The sequence below is a fragment of the Anser brachyrhynchus genome, assembly GCF_964034855.1.
Source record: "Anser brachyrhynchus genome assembly, chromosome: 1".
Lineage (NCBI taxonomy): Eukaryota > Metazoa > Chordata > Aves > Anseriformes > Anatidae > Anser > Anser brachyrhynchus.
In genome coordinates this window covers 78717177-78730939 of record NC_137694.1, presented here as the reverse complement: position 1 = coordinate 78730939, position 13763 = coordinate 78717177, and the positions used below count along the sequence as shown (strand labels likewise).

Sequence of the window (13763 nt, the reverse complement as noted above, 5' to 3'; positions counted from 1 at the left end):
CTGCAGTGAGTCCACAGAGTGCACTAGCACCACTGGGGATGCAGTGCAGTGAGTTCAGAGAGTGCACTGGCACCACTGGGGATGCACTTCAGTGAGTCCAGAGAGTGCACGCGCTCCACTGGGGATGCAGTACAGTGAGTCCAGAGAGTGCACTGGCACCACTGGGGATGCAGTGCAGTGAGTCCAGAGAGTGCTCTGGCACCACTGGGGATGCAGTGCAGTGAGTCCAGAGAGTGCACTGGCAGCACAGAGGATGCAGTGCAGTGAGTCCAGAGAGTGCTCTGGCACCACTGGGGATGCACTGCAGTGAGTCCAGAGAGTGCACTGGCACCACTGGGGATGCACTTCAGTGAGTCCAGAGAGTGCACTGGCACCACTGGTCATGCACTGCAGTGAGTCCAGAGAGTGCACTGGCACCACTGGGGATGCACTGCAGTGAGTCCAGAGAGTGCACTGGCACCACTGGGGATGCAGTGCAGTGAGTGCAGAGAGTGCACTGGCACCACTGGTCATGCAGTGCAGTGAGTCCAGAGAGTGCACTGGCACCACTGGGGATGCAGTGCAGTGAGTCCAGAGAGTGCACTGGCAGCACTGGGGATGCAGTGCAGTGAGTGCAGAGAGTGCACTGGCACCACTGGACATGCAGTGCAGTGAGTCCAGAGAGTGCACTGGCACCACTGGGGATGCAGTGCAGTGAGTCCAGAGAGTGCACTGGCAGCACTGGGGATGCAGTGCAGTGAGTCCAGAGAGTGCACTGGCACCACTGGGGCTGCAGTGCAGTGAGTCCAGAGAGTGCACTGGCACCACTGGGGATGCACTGCAGTGAGTCCAGAGAGTGCACTGGCACCACTGGTGATGCAGTACAGTGAGTCCAGAGAGTGCACTGGCACCACTGGGGATGCACTGCAGTGAGTCCAGAGAGTGCACTGGCACCACTGGGGATGCACTACAGTGAGTCCAGAGATTGCACTGGCACCACTGGGGATGCAGTGCACTGAGTCCAGAGAGTGCACTGGCACCACTGGGGATGCAGTGCATTGAGTCCAGAGAGTGCACTGGCACAACTGGGGATGCCCTTCAGTGAGTCCAGAGAGTGCACTGACACCACTGGGGATGCAGTGCAGTGAGTCCAGAGAGTGCACTGGCACTACTGGGGATGCAGTGCAGTGAGTCCAGAGAGTGCTCTGGCACCACTGGGGATGCACTGCAGTGAGTCCAGAGAGTACACTGGCACCACTGGGGATGCAGTGCAGTGAGTCCAGAGAGTTCACTGGCACGACTGGGGATGCAGTCCAGTGAGTCCAGTGAGTGCACTGTCACCACTGGGGATGCAGTGCAGTGACTGCAGAGAGTACACTGGCACCACCGGGGATTCACTGCAGTGAGTCCAGAGAGTGCACTGGCACCACCTGTGATGCAGTGCAGTGAGTCCAGTGAGTGCACTGGCACCACTGGGGATGCAGTGCTGTGACTCCAGAGAGCGCACTGGCACCACTGGGGATGCAGTGCAGTCAGTCCAGTGAGTGCACTGGTACCACTGGGGGTGCAGTACAGTGAGTCCAGAGAGTGCACTGACACCACTGGGGATGCACTGCAGTGAGTCCAGACAGTGCACTGGCACCACTGGGGATGCACTGCAGTGAGTCCAGAGAGCGCACTGGCACCACTGGGGATGCACTGCAGTTAGTCCAGAGAGTGCACTGCCACCACTGGGGATGCAGTACAGTGAGTCCACATAGTGCACTGGCACCAGTGGGGATGCAGTACAGTGAGTCCAGAGATTGCACTTGCACCACTGGGGATGCACCTCAGTGAGTCGAGAGAGTGCACTGGCACCACTGGTGATGCACTGCAGTGAGTCCAGAGAATGCACTGGCACCACTGGGGATGCAGTGCAGTGAGTCCAGAGAGTGCACTGGCACCACTGGGGATGCAGTGCAGTGAGTCCAGAGAGTGCACTGGCACCAGAGGGAATGCACTGCAGTGAGTCCAGTGAGTGCACTGGCACCACTGTGGATGCACTGCAGTGAGTCCAGAGAGTGCACTGGCACCACTGGGGATGCAGTGCAGTGAGTCCAGAGAGTGCACTGGCACCACTGGGGATGCACTGCAGTGAGTCCAGAGAGTGCACTGGCACCACTGGGGATGCACTGCAGTGAGTCCAGAGAGTGCACTGGCACCACTGGGGATGCACTTCAGTGACTCCAGAGAGTGCACTGGCACCACTGGGGATGCAGTGCAGTGAGTCCAGAGAGTGCACTGGCACCACTGGGGATGCACTTCAGTGACTCCAGAGAGTGCACTGGCACCACTGGGGATGCAGTGCAGTGAGTCCAAAGACTTCACTGGCAAAACTGGGGATGCAGTGCAGTGAGTCCAGAGAGTGCACTGGCACCACTGGGGATGCAGTGCAGTGAGTCCAGAGATTGCACTGGCACCACCGGGGCTGCAGTGCAGTGAGTCCAGAGAGTGCACTGGCACCACTGGGGATGCACTGCAGTGAGTCCAGAGAGTGCACTGGCACCACTGGTGATGCAGTACAGTGAGTCCAGAGAGTGCACTGGCACCACTGGGGATGCACTGCAGTGAGTCCAGAGAGTGCACTGGCACCACTGGGGATGCACTACAGTGAGTCCAGAGATTGCACTGGCACCACTGGGGATGCAGTGCACTGAGTCCAGAGAGTGCACTGGCACCACTGGGCATGCAGTGCAGTGAGTCCAGAGAGTGCACTGGCACCACTGGGGATGCACTTCAGTGACTCCAGAGAGTGCACTGGCACCACTGGGGATGCAGTGCAGTGAGTCCAAAGACTTCACTGGCACCACAGGGGATGCAGTGCAGTGAGTCCAGAGATTGCACTGGCACCACTGGGGATGCACTGCAGTGAGTCCAGAGAGTGCACTGGCACCACTGGGGATGCACTGCAGTGAGTCCAGAGAGTGCACTGGCACCACTGGGGATGCAGTGCAGTGAGTCCAGAGAGTGCTCTGGCACCACTGGGGATGCACTGCAGTGAGTCCAGAGAGTACACTGGCACCACTGGGGATGCAGTGCAGTGAGTCCAGAGAGTTCACTGGCACCACTGGGGATGCAGTCCAGTGAGTCCAGTGAGTGCACTGGCACCACTGGTGATGCAGTGCTGTGACTCCAGAGAGCGCACTGGCACCACTGGGGATGCAGTGCAGTCGGTCCAGTGAGTGCACTGGTACCACTGGGGGTGCAGTACAGTGAGTCCAGAGAGTGCACTGACACCACTGGGGATGCACTGCAGTGAGTCCAGACAGTGCACTGGCACCACTGGGGATGAAGTGCAGTGAGTCCAGAGACTGCACTGGCACCACTGGGGATGCAGTGCAGTGAGACCAGAGAGTGCACTGGCACCACTGGGGATGCACTGCAGTTAGTCCAGAGAGTGCACTGTCACCACTGGGGATGCAGTACAGTGAGTCCACATAGTGCACTGGCACCAGTGGGGATGCAGTACAGTGAGTCCAGAGAGTGCACTGGCACCACTGGGGATGCAGTGCAGTGAGTCCAGAGAGTGCACTGGCACCACTGGGGATGCACTTCAGTGACTCCAAAGAGTGCACTGGCACCACTGGGGATGCAGTGCAGTGAGTCCAGAGAGTGCTTTGGCACCACTGGGGATGCAGTGCAGTGAGTCCAGAGAGTGCACTGGCACCACTGGGGATGCAGTGAAGTGAGTGCAGAGAGTGCACTGGCACCACTGGGGATGCACTGCAGTGAGTCCAGAGAGTGCACTGGCACCACTGGGGATGCACTACAGTGAGTCCAGAGAGTGCATTGGCACCACTGGGGATGCAGTGCAGTGAGTCCAGAGAGTGCACTGGCACCACTGGGGATGCACTGCAGTGAGTCCACAGAGTGCACTGGTACCACTGGGGATGCAGTGCAGTGAGTCCAGAGAGTGCACTGGCACCACTGGGGATGCAGTACAGTGAGTCCAGAGAGTGCACTGGCACCACTGGGGATGCAGTGCAGTGAGTCCAGAGAGTGCACTGGCACCACTGGGGATGCAGTGCAGTGAGTCCAGAGAGCGCACTGGCACCACTGGGGATGCACTGCAGTGAGTCCACAGAGTGCACTGGCACCACTGAGAATGCACGTCAGTGAGTCCAGAGAGTGCACTGGTACCACTGGGGATGCACTGCAGTGAGTCCAGAGAGTGCACTAGCACCACTGGGGATGCAGTGCAGTGAATCCAGTGAGTGCACTGGCACCACTGGGGATGCAGTGCAGTGAGTCAAGAGAGTGCACTGGCACCACTGGGGATGCACTGCAGTGATCCCAGAGAGTGCACTGGCACCACTGGGGATGCGGTGCCGGGAGTCCAGAGAGTGCACTGGCACCACTGGGGATGCAGTGCAGTGAGTCCAGAGAGTGCACTGGCACCACTGGGGATGCACTGCAGTGAGTCCAGAGAGCGCACTGGCACCACTGGGGATGCACTGCAGTGAGTCCACAGAGTGCACTGGCACCACTGAGAATGCACGTCAGTGAGTCCAGAGAGTGCACTGGTACCACTGGGGATGCACTGCAGTGAGTCCAGAGAGTGCACTAGCACCACTGGGGATGCAGTGCAGTGAATCCAGTGAGTGCACTGGCACCACTGGGGATGCAGTGCAGTGAGTCAAGAGAGTGCACTGGCACCACTGGGGATGCACTGCAGTGAGCCCAGTGAGTGCACTGGCACCACTGGGGATGCGGTGCCGGGAGTCCAGAGAGTGCACTGGCACCACTGGGGATGCAGTGCAGTGAGTCCAGAGAGTGCACTGGCACCACTGGGGATGCACTGCAGTGAGTCCACAGAGTGCACTAGCACCACTGGGGATGCAGTGCAGTGAGTCCAGAGAGTGCACTGGCACCACTGGGGATGCAGTGCAGTGAGTCCAGTGAGTGTACTGGCACCACTGGGGATGCACTGCAGTGAGTCCAGAGAGTGCACTGGCACCACTGAGAATGCACTTCACTGAGTCCAGAGAGTGCACTGGCACCACTGGGGATGCAGTGCAGTGAGTCCAGAGAGTGCACTGGCACCACTGAGAATGCACTTCAGTGAGTCCAAAGAGTGCACTGGCACCACTGGGGATGCACTGCAGTGAGTCCAGAGAGTGCACTAGCACCACTGGGAATGCAGTACAGTGAGTCCAGTGAGTGCACTGGCACCACTGGGGATGCAGTGCAGTGAGTCCAGAGAGTGCACTGGTACCACTTGGGATGCAGTGCAGTGAGTCCAGTGAGTGCACTGGCACCACTGGGGATGCAGTGCAGTGAGTCCAGAGAGTGCATTGGCACCACTGGGGATGTAGTGCAGTGAGTCCAGAGTGTGCACTGGCACCACTGGGGATGCACTGCAGTCACTCCAGAGAGTGCACTGGCACCACTGATGATGCAGTACAGTGAGTCCAGTGAGCGCACTGGCACCACTGGGGATGTAGTGCAGTGATTCGAGAGAGTGCACTGGCACCACTGGGGATGCAGTGCAGTGAGTCAAGAGAGTGCACTGGCACCACTTGGGATGCAGTGCAGTGAGTCCAGAGAGTGCACTGGCACCACTGGGGATGCAGTGCAGTGAGTCCAGAGAGTGCTTTGGCACCACTGGGGATGCAGTGCAGTGAGTCCAGAGAGTGCACTGGCACCACTGGGGATGCACTGCTGTGAGTCCAGAGAGTGCACTGGCAGCAGTGGGGATGCACTGCAGTGAGTCCAGAGAGTGCACTGGCACCACTGGGGATGCACGGCAGTGAGTTCAGAGAGTGCAGTGGCACCACTGGGGATGCAGTGCAGTGAGTCCAGAGAGTGCACTGGCACCACTGGGGATGCAGTGCAGTGAGTCCAGAGAGTGCACTGGCACCACTGGGGATGCAGTGCAGTGAGTCCAGAGAGTGCACTGGCAGCACTGGGGATGCAGTGCAGTGAGTCCAGAGAGTGCACTGGCACCACTGGGGATGCACTGCAGTGAGTCCACAGAGTGCACTGGAACCACTGAGAATGCACTTCAGTGAGTCCAGAGAGTGCACTGGCACCACTGGGGAATGCAGTGCAGTGAGTCCAGTGAGTACACTGGCACCACTGGGGATGCAGTGCAGTGAGTCAAGAGAGTGCACTGGCACCACTGGGGATGCACTGCAGTGAGTCCAGAGAGTGCACTGGCACCACTCAGGGTGCAGTGCGGTGAGTCCAGAGAATGCACTGGCACCAATGGGGATGCAGTGCAGTGAGTCCAGAGAGCGCACTGGCTCCACTGGGGATGCAGTGCAGTCAGTCCTGTGAGTGTACTGGCACCACTGGGGATGCAGTGCAGTGAGTCCAGAGAGTGCACTGGCACCACTGGGGATGCACTTCAGTGACTCCAGAGAGTGCACTGGCACCACTGGGGTGCAGTGCAGTGAGTCCAAAGACTTCACTGGCAAAACTGGGGATGCAGTGCAGTGAGTCCAGAGAGTGCACTGGCACCACTGGGGATGCAGTGCAGTGAGTCCAGAGATTGCACTGGCACCACTGGGGATGCACTGCAGTGAGTCCAGAGAGTGCACTGGCACCACTGGTGATGCAGTACAGTGAGTCCAGAGAGTGCACTGGCACCACTGGGGATGCACTGCAGTGAGTCCAGAGAGTGCACTGGCACCACTGGGGATGCACTACAGTGAGTCCAGAGATTGCACTGGCACCACTGGGATGCAGTGCACTGAGTCCAGAGAGTGCACTGGCACCACTGGGGATGCAGTGCAGTGAGTCCAGAGAGTGCACTGGCACAACTGGGGATGCCCTTCAGTGAGTCCAGAGAGTGCACTGACACCACTTGTGATGCAGTGCAGTGAGTCCAGAGAGTGCACTGGCACCACTGGGGATGCAGTGCAGTGAGTCCAGAGAGTGCTCTGGCACCACTGGGGATGCACTGCAGTGAGTCCAGAGAGTACACTGGCACCACTGGGGATGCAGTGCAGTGAGTCCAGAGAGTTCACTGGCACCACTGGGGATGCAGTCCAGTGAGTCCAGTGAGTGCACTGGCACCACTGGGGATGCAGTGCAGTGACTGCAGAGAGTACACTGGCACCACCGGGGATTCACTGCAGTGAGTCCAGAGAGTGCACTGGCACCACCTGTGATGCAGTGCAGTGAGTCCAGTGAGTGCACTGGCACCACTGGGGATGCAGTGCTGTGACTCCAGAGAGCGCACTGGCACCACTGGGGATGCAGTGCAGTCAGTCCAGTGAGTGCACTGGTACCACTGGGGGTGCAGTACAGTGAGTCCAGAGAGTGCACTGACACGCCTGGGGATGCACTGCAGTGAGTCCAGACAGTGCACTGGCACCACTGGGGATGAAGTGCAGTGAGTCCAGAGACTGCACTGGCACCACTGGGGATGCAGTGCAGTGAGACCAGAGAGTGCACTGGCACCACTGGGGATGCAGTGCAGTGAGTCCAGAGAGCGCACTGGCACCACTGGGGATGCACTGCAGTTAGTCCAGAGAGTGCACTGGCACCACTGGGGATGCAGTACAGTGAGTCCACATAGTGCACTGGCACCAGTGGGGATGCAGTGCAGTGAGTCCAGAGAGTGCACTGGCACCACTGGACATGCAGTGCAGTGAGTCCAGAGAGTGCACTGGCACCACTGGGGATGCACTTCAGTGACTCCAAAGAGTGCACTGGCACCACTGGGGATGCAGTGCAGTGAGTCCAGAGAGTGCATTGGCACCACTGGGGATGCAGTGCAGTGAGTCCAGAGAGTGCACTGGCACCACTGGGGATGCAGTGAAGTGAGTGCAGAGAGTGCACTGGCACCACTGGGGATGCAGTGCAGTGAGTCCAGAGAGTGCACTGGCACCACTGGGGATGCACTACAGTGAGTCCAGAGAGTGCACTGGCACCACTGGGGATGCAGTGCAGTGAGTCCAGTGAGTGTACTGGCACCACTGGGGATGCACTTCAGTGAGCCCAGAGAGTGCACTGGCACCACTGGGGATGCAGTGCAGTGAGTCCAGAGAGTGCACTGGCACCACTGGTGATGCAGTACAGTGAGTCCAGTGAGTGCACTGGCACCACTGGGGATGTAGTGCAGTGACTCGAGAGAGTGCACTGGCACCACTGGGGATGCAGTGCAGTGAGTCCAGAGAGTGCACTGGCACCACTGGGGATGCTCTGCAGTGAGTCCAGAGAGTGCACTGGCAGCAGTGGGGATGCAGTGCAGTGAGTCCAGAGAGTGCACTGGCACCACTGGGGATGCAGTGCAGTGAGTCCAGAGACTTCACTGGCACCACTGGGAATGCAGTGCAGTGAGTGCAGAGAGTGCATTGGCACCACTGGGGATGCAGTGCAGTGAGTCCAGAGAGTGCACTGGCACCACTGGGGATGCAGTGCAGTGAGTCCAGAGAGTGCACTGGCACCACTGGGGATGCACTGCAGTGAGTCCAGAGAGTGCACTGGCACCACTGGGGATGCACTACAGTGAGTCCAGAGATTGCACTGGCACCACTGGGGATGCAGTGCAGTCAGTCCAGTGAGTGCACTGGCACCACTGGGGATGCAGTGCAGTGAGTGCAGAGAGTGCAATGGCACCAATGGGGATGTACTTCAGTGAGTCCAGAGAGTGCACTGGCACCACTGGGGATGCAGTGCAGTGAGTCCAGAGATTGCACTGGCACCACTGGGGATGCAGTGCTGTGACTCCAGAGAGCGCACTGGCACCACTGGGGATGCAGTGCAGTGAGTCCAGAGAGTGCACTGGCACCACTGGGGATGCAGTGCAGTGAGTCCAGAGAGTGCACTGGCACCACTGGGGATGCAGTGCAGTGAGTCCAGAGAGTGCACTGGCACCACTGGGGATGCACTGCAGTGAGTCCAGAGAGTGCACTGGCACCACTGGGGATGCACTGCAGTGAGTCCAGAGATTGCACTGGCACCACTGGGGATGCAGTGCAGTGAGTCCAGAGAGTGCACTGGCACCACTGGGGATGCACTACAGTGAGTCCACAGAGTGCACTGGCACCACTGGGGATGCTCTGCAGTGAGTCCAGAGAGTGCACTGGCACCACTGGGGATGCACTTCAGTTAGTTCAGAGAGTGCACTTGCACCACTGGGGATGGGTTTCAAGCCAACTGCATTAACCGCTCATGCTTCTTTCTTATGAGACGTTAGTAAACCAATTACATAGCCTTGTCAAGACTAAATCACAGGTAAAAATCCTGTACATCTCATGTGGCCAACCACTCCCAACTAGGATTCCAAGAACCAGGAGGTTCGGTGAAAATAGGGCTAGTGCTATTAGAGGGGTGATTATTAGGGTAAGCCCTAAGCTGTCTTTAATGGAGAAGTATGGTTGGAATGGGATTTTGTCGCAGTCTGATACGATTCCTAGTGGGTTATTTGAGCCTGATTCGTGTAGGAAGTTTAGGTGGACTAGGGTGATTCCTGCAATTAGGAAGGGCAGTAGGAAGTGGATGGCGAAGAATCGGGTTAAGGTTGGATTGTCTACTGAGAATCCTCCTCAGGCTCATTCTACTAGAGTTTGCCCAATGTACGGGATGGCTGAGAATAGGTTGGTGATTACGGTGGCCCCTCAGAATGACATTTGTCCTCATGGTAGGACATACCCTACGAAGGCAGTTGCTATTAGGGTGAGTAGGAGGATTACTCCTGTGTTTCAGGTTTCTTTGTATAGGTAGGAGCCGTAGTAGAGGCCTCGTCCGATGTGTAAGTAGATGCAGATAAAGAAGAGCGAAGCACCGTTGGCGTGGAGGTTGCGGATGAGCCATCCGTACTGGACGTCTCGGCATGTGTGAGCTACTGAGGAGAAGGCGAGTGAAGTGTCTGCGGTGTAGTGTATGGCTAGTAGCAGGCCTGTTAGGATTTGTGTGGCTAAGCAGATGGCTAGAAGGGAGCCGAAGTTTCATCAGGCAGAGATGTTGGAGGGGGCGGGTAGGTCGATTAGGGAGTTGTTGATTATTTTTAGTAGGGGATGGGATTTGCGGATGTTAGGGGCCATTAGTGAGTCTGTGTGTTATTAGGATTATTACCAGGATGGAGAGGGCGAAGGATCCTAGGTAGGCCTTAATTAGCCCTGTGTGTATTGAGGTTGCGGCTTTGCTTGCGGCTACTTGTAGTTCAGCAAGGCCCTCTGGCCCTATTTTTTTGAGTCAGGAGAGGTCGATCAAGTGTAGGGCAATGTTTTGTCCCTTTTCTAGTAGGTTTTTGGAGAAGAATCGGTGTACTAGGGGGTTGAAGTACCCTAATGCAGAGGAGAAGTTTATGAGGGGGTTTGGTTTGGGGTGAGTGAGGGTGTGTGTTATGTTCGATAGTTCTAGGGCTAGGATGATTCCTAGGATTGTTATGAGGATGGCAGCGGTTTTGGTGATAAGGGGTATGGTTATTGGGGGGGTTTTGGTTGGTGTGATGAAAGAGGTAATGATTATTCCTGCTGTAATGCTGCCTAGGGCGAGTCGGGTTAGGGGGGCGGTGATTAGTGGGTTGTTTTCGTTTATTGATACTATTGGGGGGATTCGGGTTTGTCCAGCTTGGACTAGGATGGTTATGCGGATGCTGTAGGTTGCGGTGAATGCTGTGGCTATAAGGGTTAGGAGTAGGGCTCAAGTATTTAGGTATGATGTGTTTAAGCTTTCGATGATGAGGTCTTTTGAGTAGAATCCGGCTAGGAATGGGGTTCCTATCAGCGCCAGGTTTCCGATGGTTAGGCAGGAAGTAGTGACTGGGAGTATTTTCTGTAGGCCTCCTATCATTCGGATATCTTGTTCTCCGTTTAGGTTGTGGATGATAGACCCTGAGCATAGGAATAGTATGGCTTTAAAGAAGGCATGGGTTGAGATGTGTAGGAAGGCTAGTTGTGGGAGGTTTAGTCCGATAGTGACTATTATTAGTCCTAGTTGGCTGGATGTTGAGAAAGCAATGATTTTTTTGATGTCATTTTGGGTTAGGGCGCATGTGGCAGCGAATAGGGTTGATAGAGCACCTAGGCATAGGCAGGCAGTTAGGGCTGTCTGGTTGGTGGCTAGCAGGGGGTGCATGCGGATGAGCAGGAAGATTCCGGCTACTACTATGGTACTGGAGTGCAGTAGGGCTGATACTGGGGTGGGGCCTTCTATTGCTGCGGGCAGTCATGGGTGGAGTCCAAATTGGGCGGATTTTCCTGCGGCTGCGAGGATTAATCCTATGAGGGGGAGGATTGGGGTTTGGTGGGGGTGTACGGCTTGTTGGATCTCTCAGGTGTTGAATGTTGAAGCTAGTCATGCTATGCTCAGGATCAGTCCGATGTCTCCGATTCGGTTGTAGATTACGGCTCGTAGGGCGGCGGTGTTGGCATCTGCTCGGCCTTGTCATCAGCCGATGAGAAGGAAGGACATGATTCGTACTCCTTCCCAGCCTACGAATAGGAGGAATATGTTGTTTGCGGTTGTTAGGAGGAGTATGGCGACTAGGAATGTCAGTAGGTAGGTGAAAAATTTTGTTACGTATGGCTCTGAGGCCATGTATCATATGGCGAATTGTAGGATTGATCATGTTACAAATAGGGCGATTGGAAGAAATGTTATTGAGTATTGGTCTATTTTTAGGCTCAGGGGGATTTTAAAGTTTATAATGAATTTTCACTCCCAGTGGCAGGTGACAGATTCTACTCCCGAGTAGATGAATGCGGTTGTAGGGGCTAGGCTAATTAGGAATGCGGTTTTAACAGCGCGGGTGGTGGCTTGTGGGGTGTTTTTAAAGTTTTTAAATAGAAATGGCAGGATGATTGGGGTTAGGAGGATTGTCAGCGTGAGTAGTGTGAGGGAGTTGATTAGTAGTGTGGGGTTCACTACTTTTACTTGGATTTGCACCAAGATGGGTGGTTCCTAAGACCAGTGGATTGCTGTTATCCTTTAAAAGTAAGGGGGCTGAGGTTTTAGGCTCAGATGTAAGAGTTAGCAGCTCTTGTTGGTTAAACCCTCCCCTCGGCAGGTAAGAAGGTTTGAACTTCTATTCTTAGAATCACAGTCTAATGTTTGGTTTAAACTATACTTGCATGAGGGGATTCCGGAGATCAGTTCGGGTTTGAGGATTAGGAGGAATATTGGGATAACGTGGAGTGTTATGAGCAGGTGTTCTCGCGTGGTTGAGTTTTGCATAGATGTGATGTGGGAGGGGATTGAGCCTCGTTGGGTCATTAGTAGTATGAATAAGGTGTAGGAGGCGGTTAGTAGGGTTGCGATTCCTGTTAGGATGATCGTGAAGGCAGATCAGTTGAATAAGGTGATTATAATGGTTAGCTCTGCTATGAGGTTTGTTGTTGGGGGTAAGGCTATGTTTGTTAGATTGGCCAGCAATCATCAGGTAGCTATGAGTGGTAGGAGAGGTTGTAGGCCTCGTGTGAGTAGTAGAATTCGGCTGTGCGTACGTTCATAGTTTGTGTTGGCTAGGCAGAATAGTATGGAGGAAGTTAGTCCATGGGAAATTATTAGCATCATTGCCCCTGAGAATGATCAGTGGGTTTGGATTATTCCTGCGGCGATAACTAGGCCTATGTGGCTAACGGATGAATAAGCGATTAGTGATTTTAGGTCTGTCTGTCGTAGGCAGATTGAGCTAGTCATTAGGGCGCCTCATAGGGCCAGGGTTAGGAAGGGGTAGTGCAGGAGGTTGGACAGTGGGCCCATAAATAGAGTGACTCGTATAATTCCGTATCCTCCTAGCTTTAGTAGTAGGGCGGCGAGGAGTATTGAGCCTGCGATGGGTGCTTCTACGTGGGCTTTTGGCAGTCAGAGGTGTAGGCCGTATAGTGGGGCTTTTACTATGAATGCTATGAGCAGTGCTAGACCTGATAGTATTCCTGTCCATGAGGTGGATAGGGTTGGGTGGGTTAGTTGTAGGGTTGGCAGGTGCAGGGTGCCAATTTTCACGTATAGGTGTATGATTGTGATTAGCAGGGGTAGAGAGCTTACTAGCGTGTAGAATAGCAGGTAGATGCCAGCGCTTAGGCGTTCTGGTTGGTTCCCCCATCGGGTGATTAAGATTAGGGTGGGAATGAGGGTTGCTTCAAATGAGATGTAAAATAGTGCTAGTTCTGTGGTGGAAAAGGCTAGTAGGATGAATGGCTGGACTGCGACTAAGGTTGAGATAAAGATTCGTTTGCGTTGTAGGGGTTCTTGTTGCAGGTGGTTTTGGCTTGCTATGATTATGAGTGGGAGTAGTCAGCAGGATAGTACTAGGAGGGGGGATGAGATTTGGTCAATTCCTGTTCAGTTGGATAAAAATTTGTAGGGGTAGTAGGTTGGGATTAATCACTGTAGGCTTAGGGCAGCGATTAGGAGGCTGTATAAGGTGGTGTTAGTCCATAGAAATTTTGGTGGAGACAGCAGGGCTGTTGGAAGAAGTATGATTGTGGGTAGGATGATTTTTAGCATTGCAGGAGGTTTAGGTTGTGTAGATGGTCGGAGCCATGTGTGCGGGTGGAGGCTACTAGGATGGCCAGGCCTGTGCCCGCCTCACACGCTGAGAAGGTTAGCATGAGAATTGGTACCATGGTGAATGAGGAGACTTGGTTTTCGATGGATCATATTGATAGGCCTACGAATATCGATAATATTATGCTTTCAAGGCATAGTAGGGCGGATACTAGGTGGGTTCGGTGGAAGGCTAGTCCTAGTCCGCTGAAAATGAAGGCTGAGTAGAAGCTTAAATGTAGGGGCGACATAAAAAAGTTACAGGGTTGGCTGTAATCTGCTGGGTCGAAACCAGCTATCTT

At 55.0% G+C, this 13763-nt stretch overlaps 2 long non-coding RNA genes across 7 annotated transcripts in view; one reads left to right on the top strand and one right to left on the bottom strand.

Moving 5' to 3' along the window:
* The window catches only part of LOC308187502, a 290980-nt gene extending 279633 nt beyond the window's left edge, over window positions 1-11347 (top strand). For all 3 annotated transcript variants that reach the window (XR_013944731.1, XR_013944732.1, XR_013944733.1), the window contains one exon: window positions 9267-11347. This is a non-coding gene — a long non-coding RNA (uncharacterized lncRNA). The remainder of the gene's footprint in view (window positions 1-9266) is intronic.
* The window catches only part of LOC308187504, a 535540-nt gene that overhangs the window by 185742 nt on the left and 336035 nt on the right, over window positions 1-13763 (bottom strand). The window lies entirely within an intron of this gene.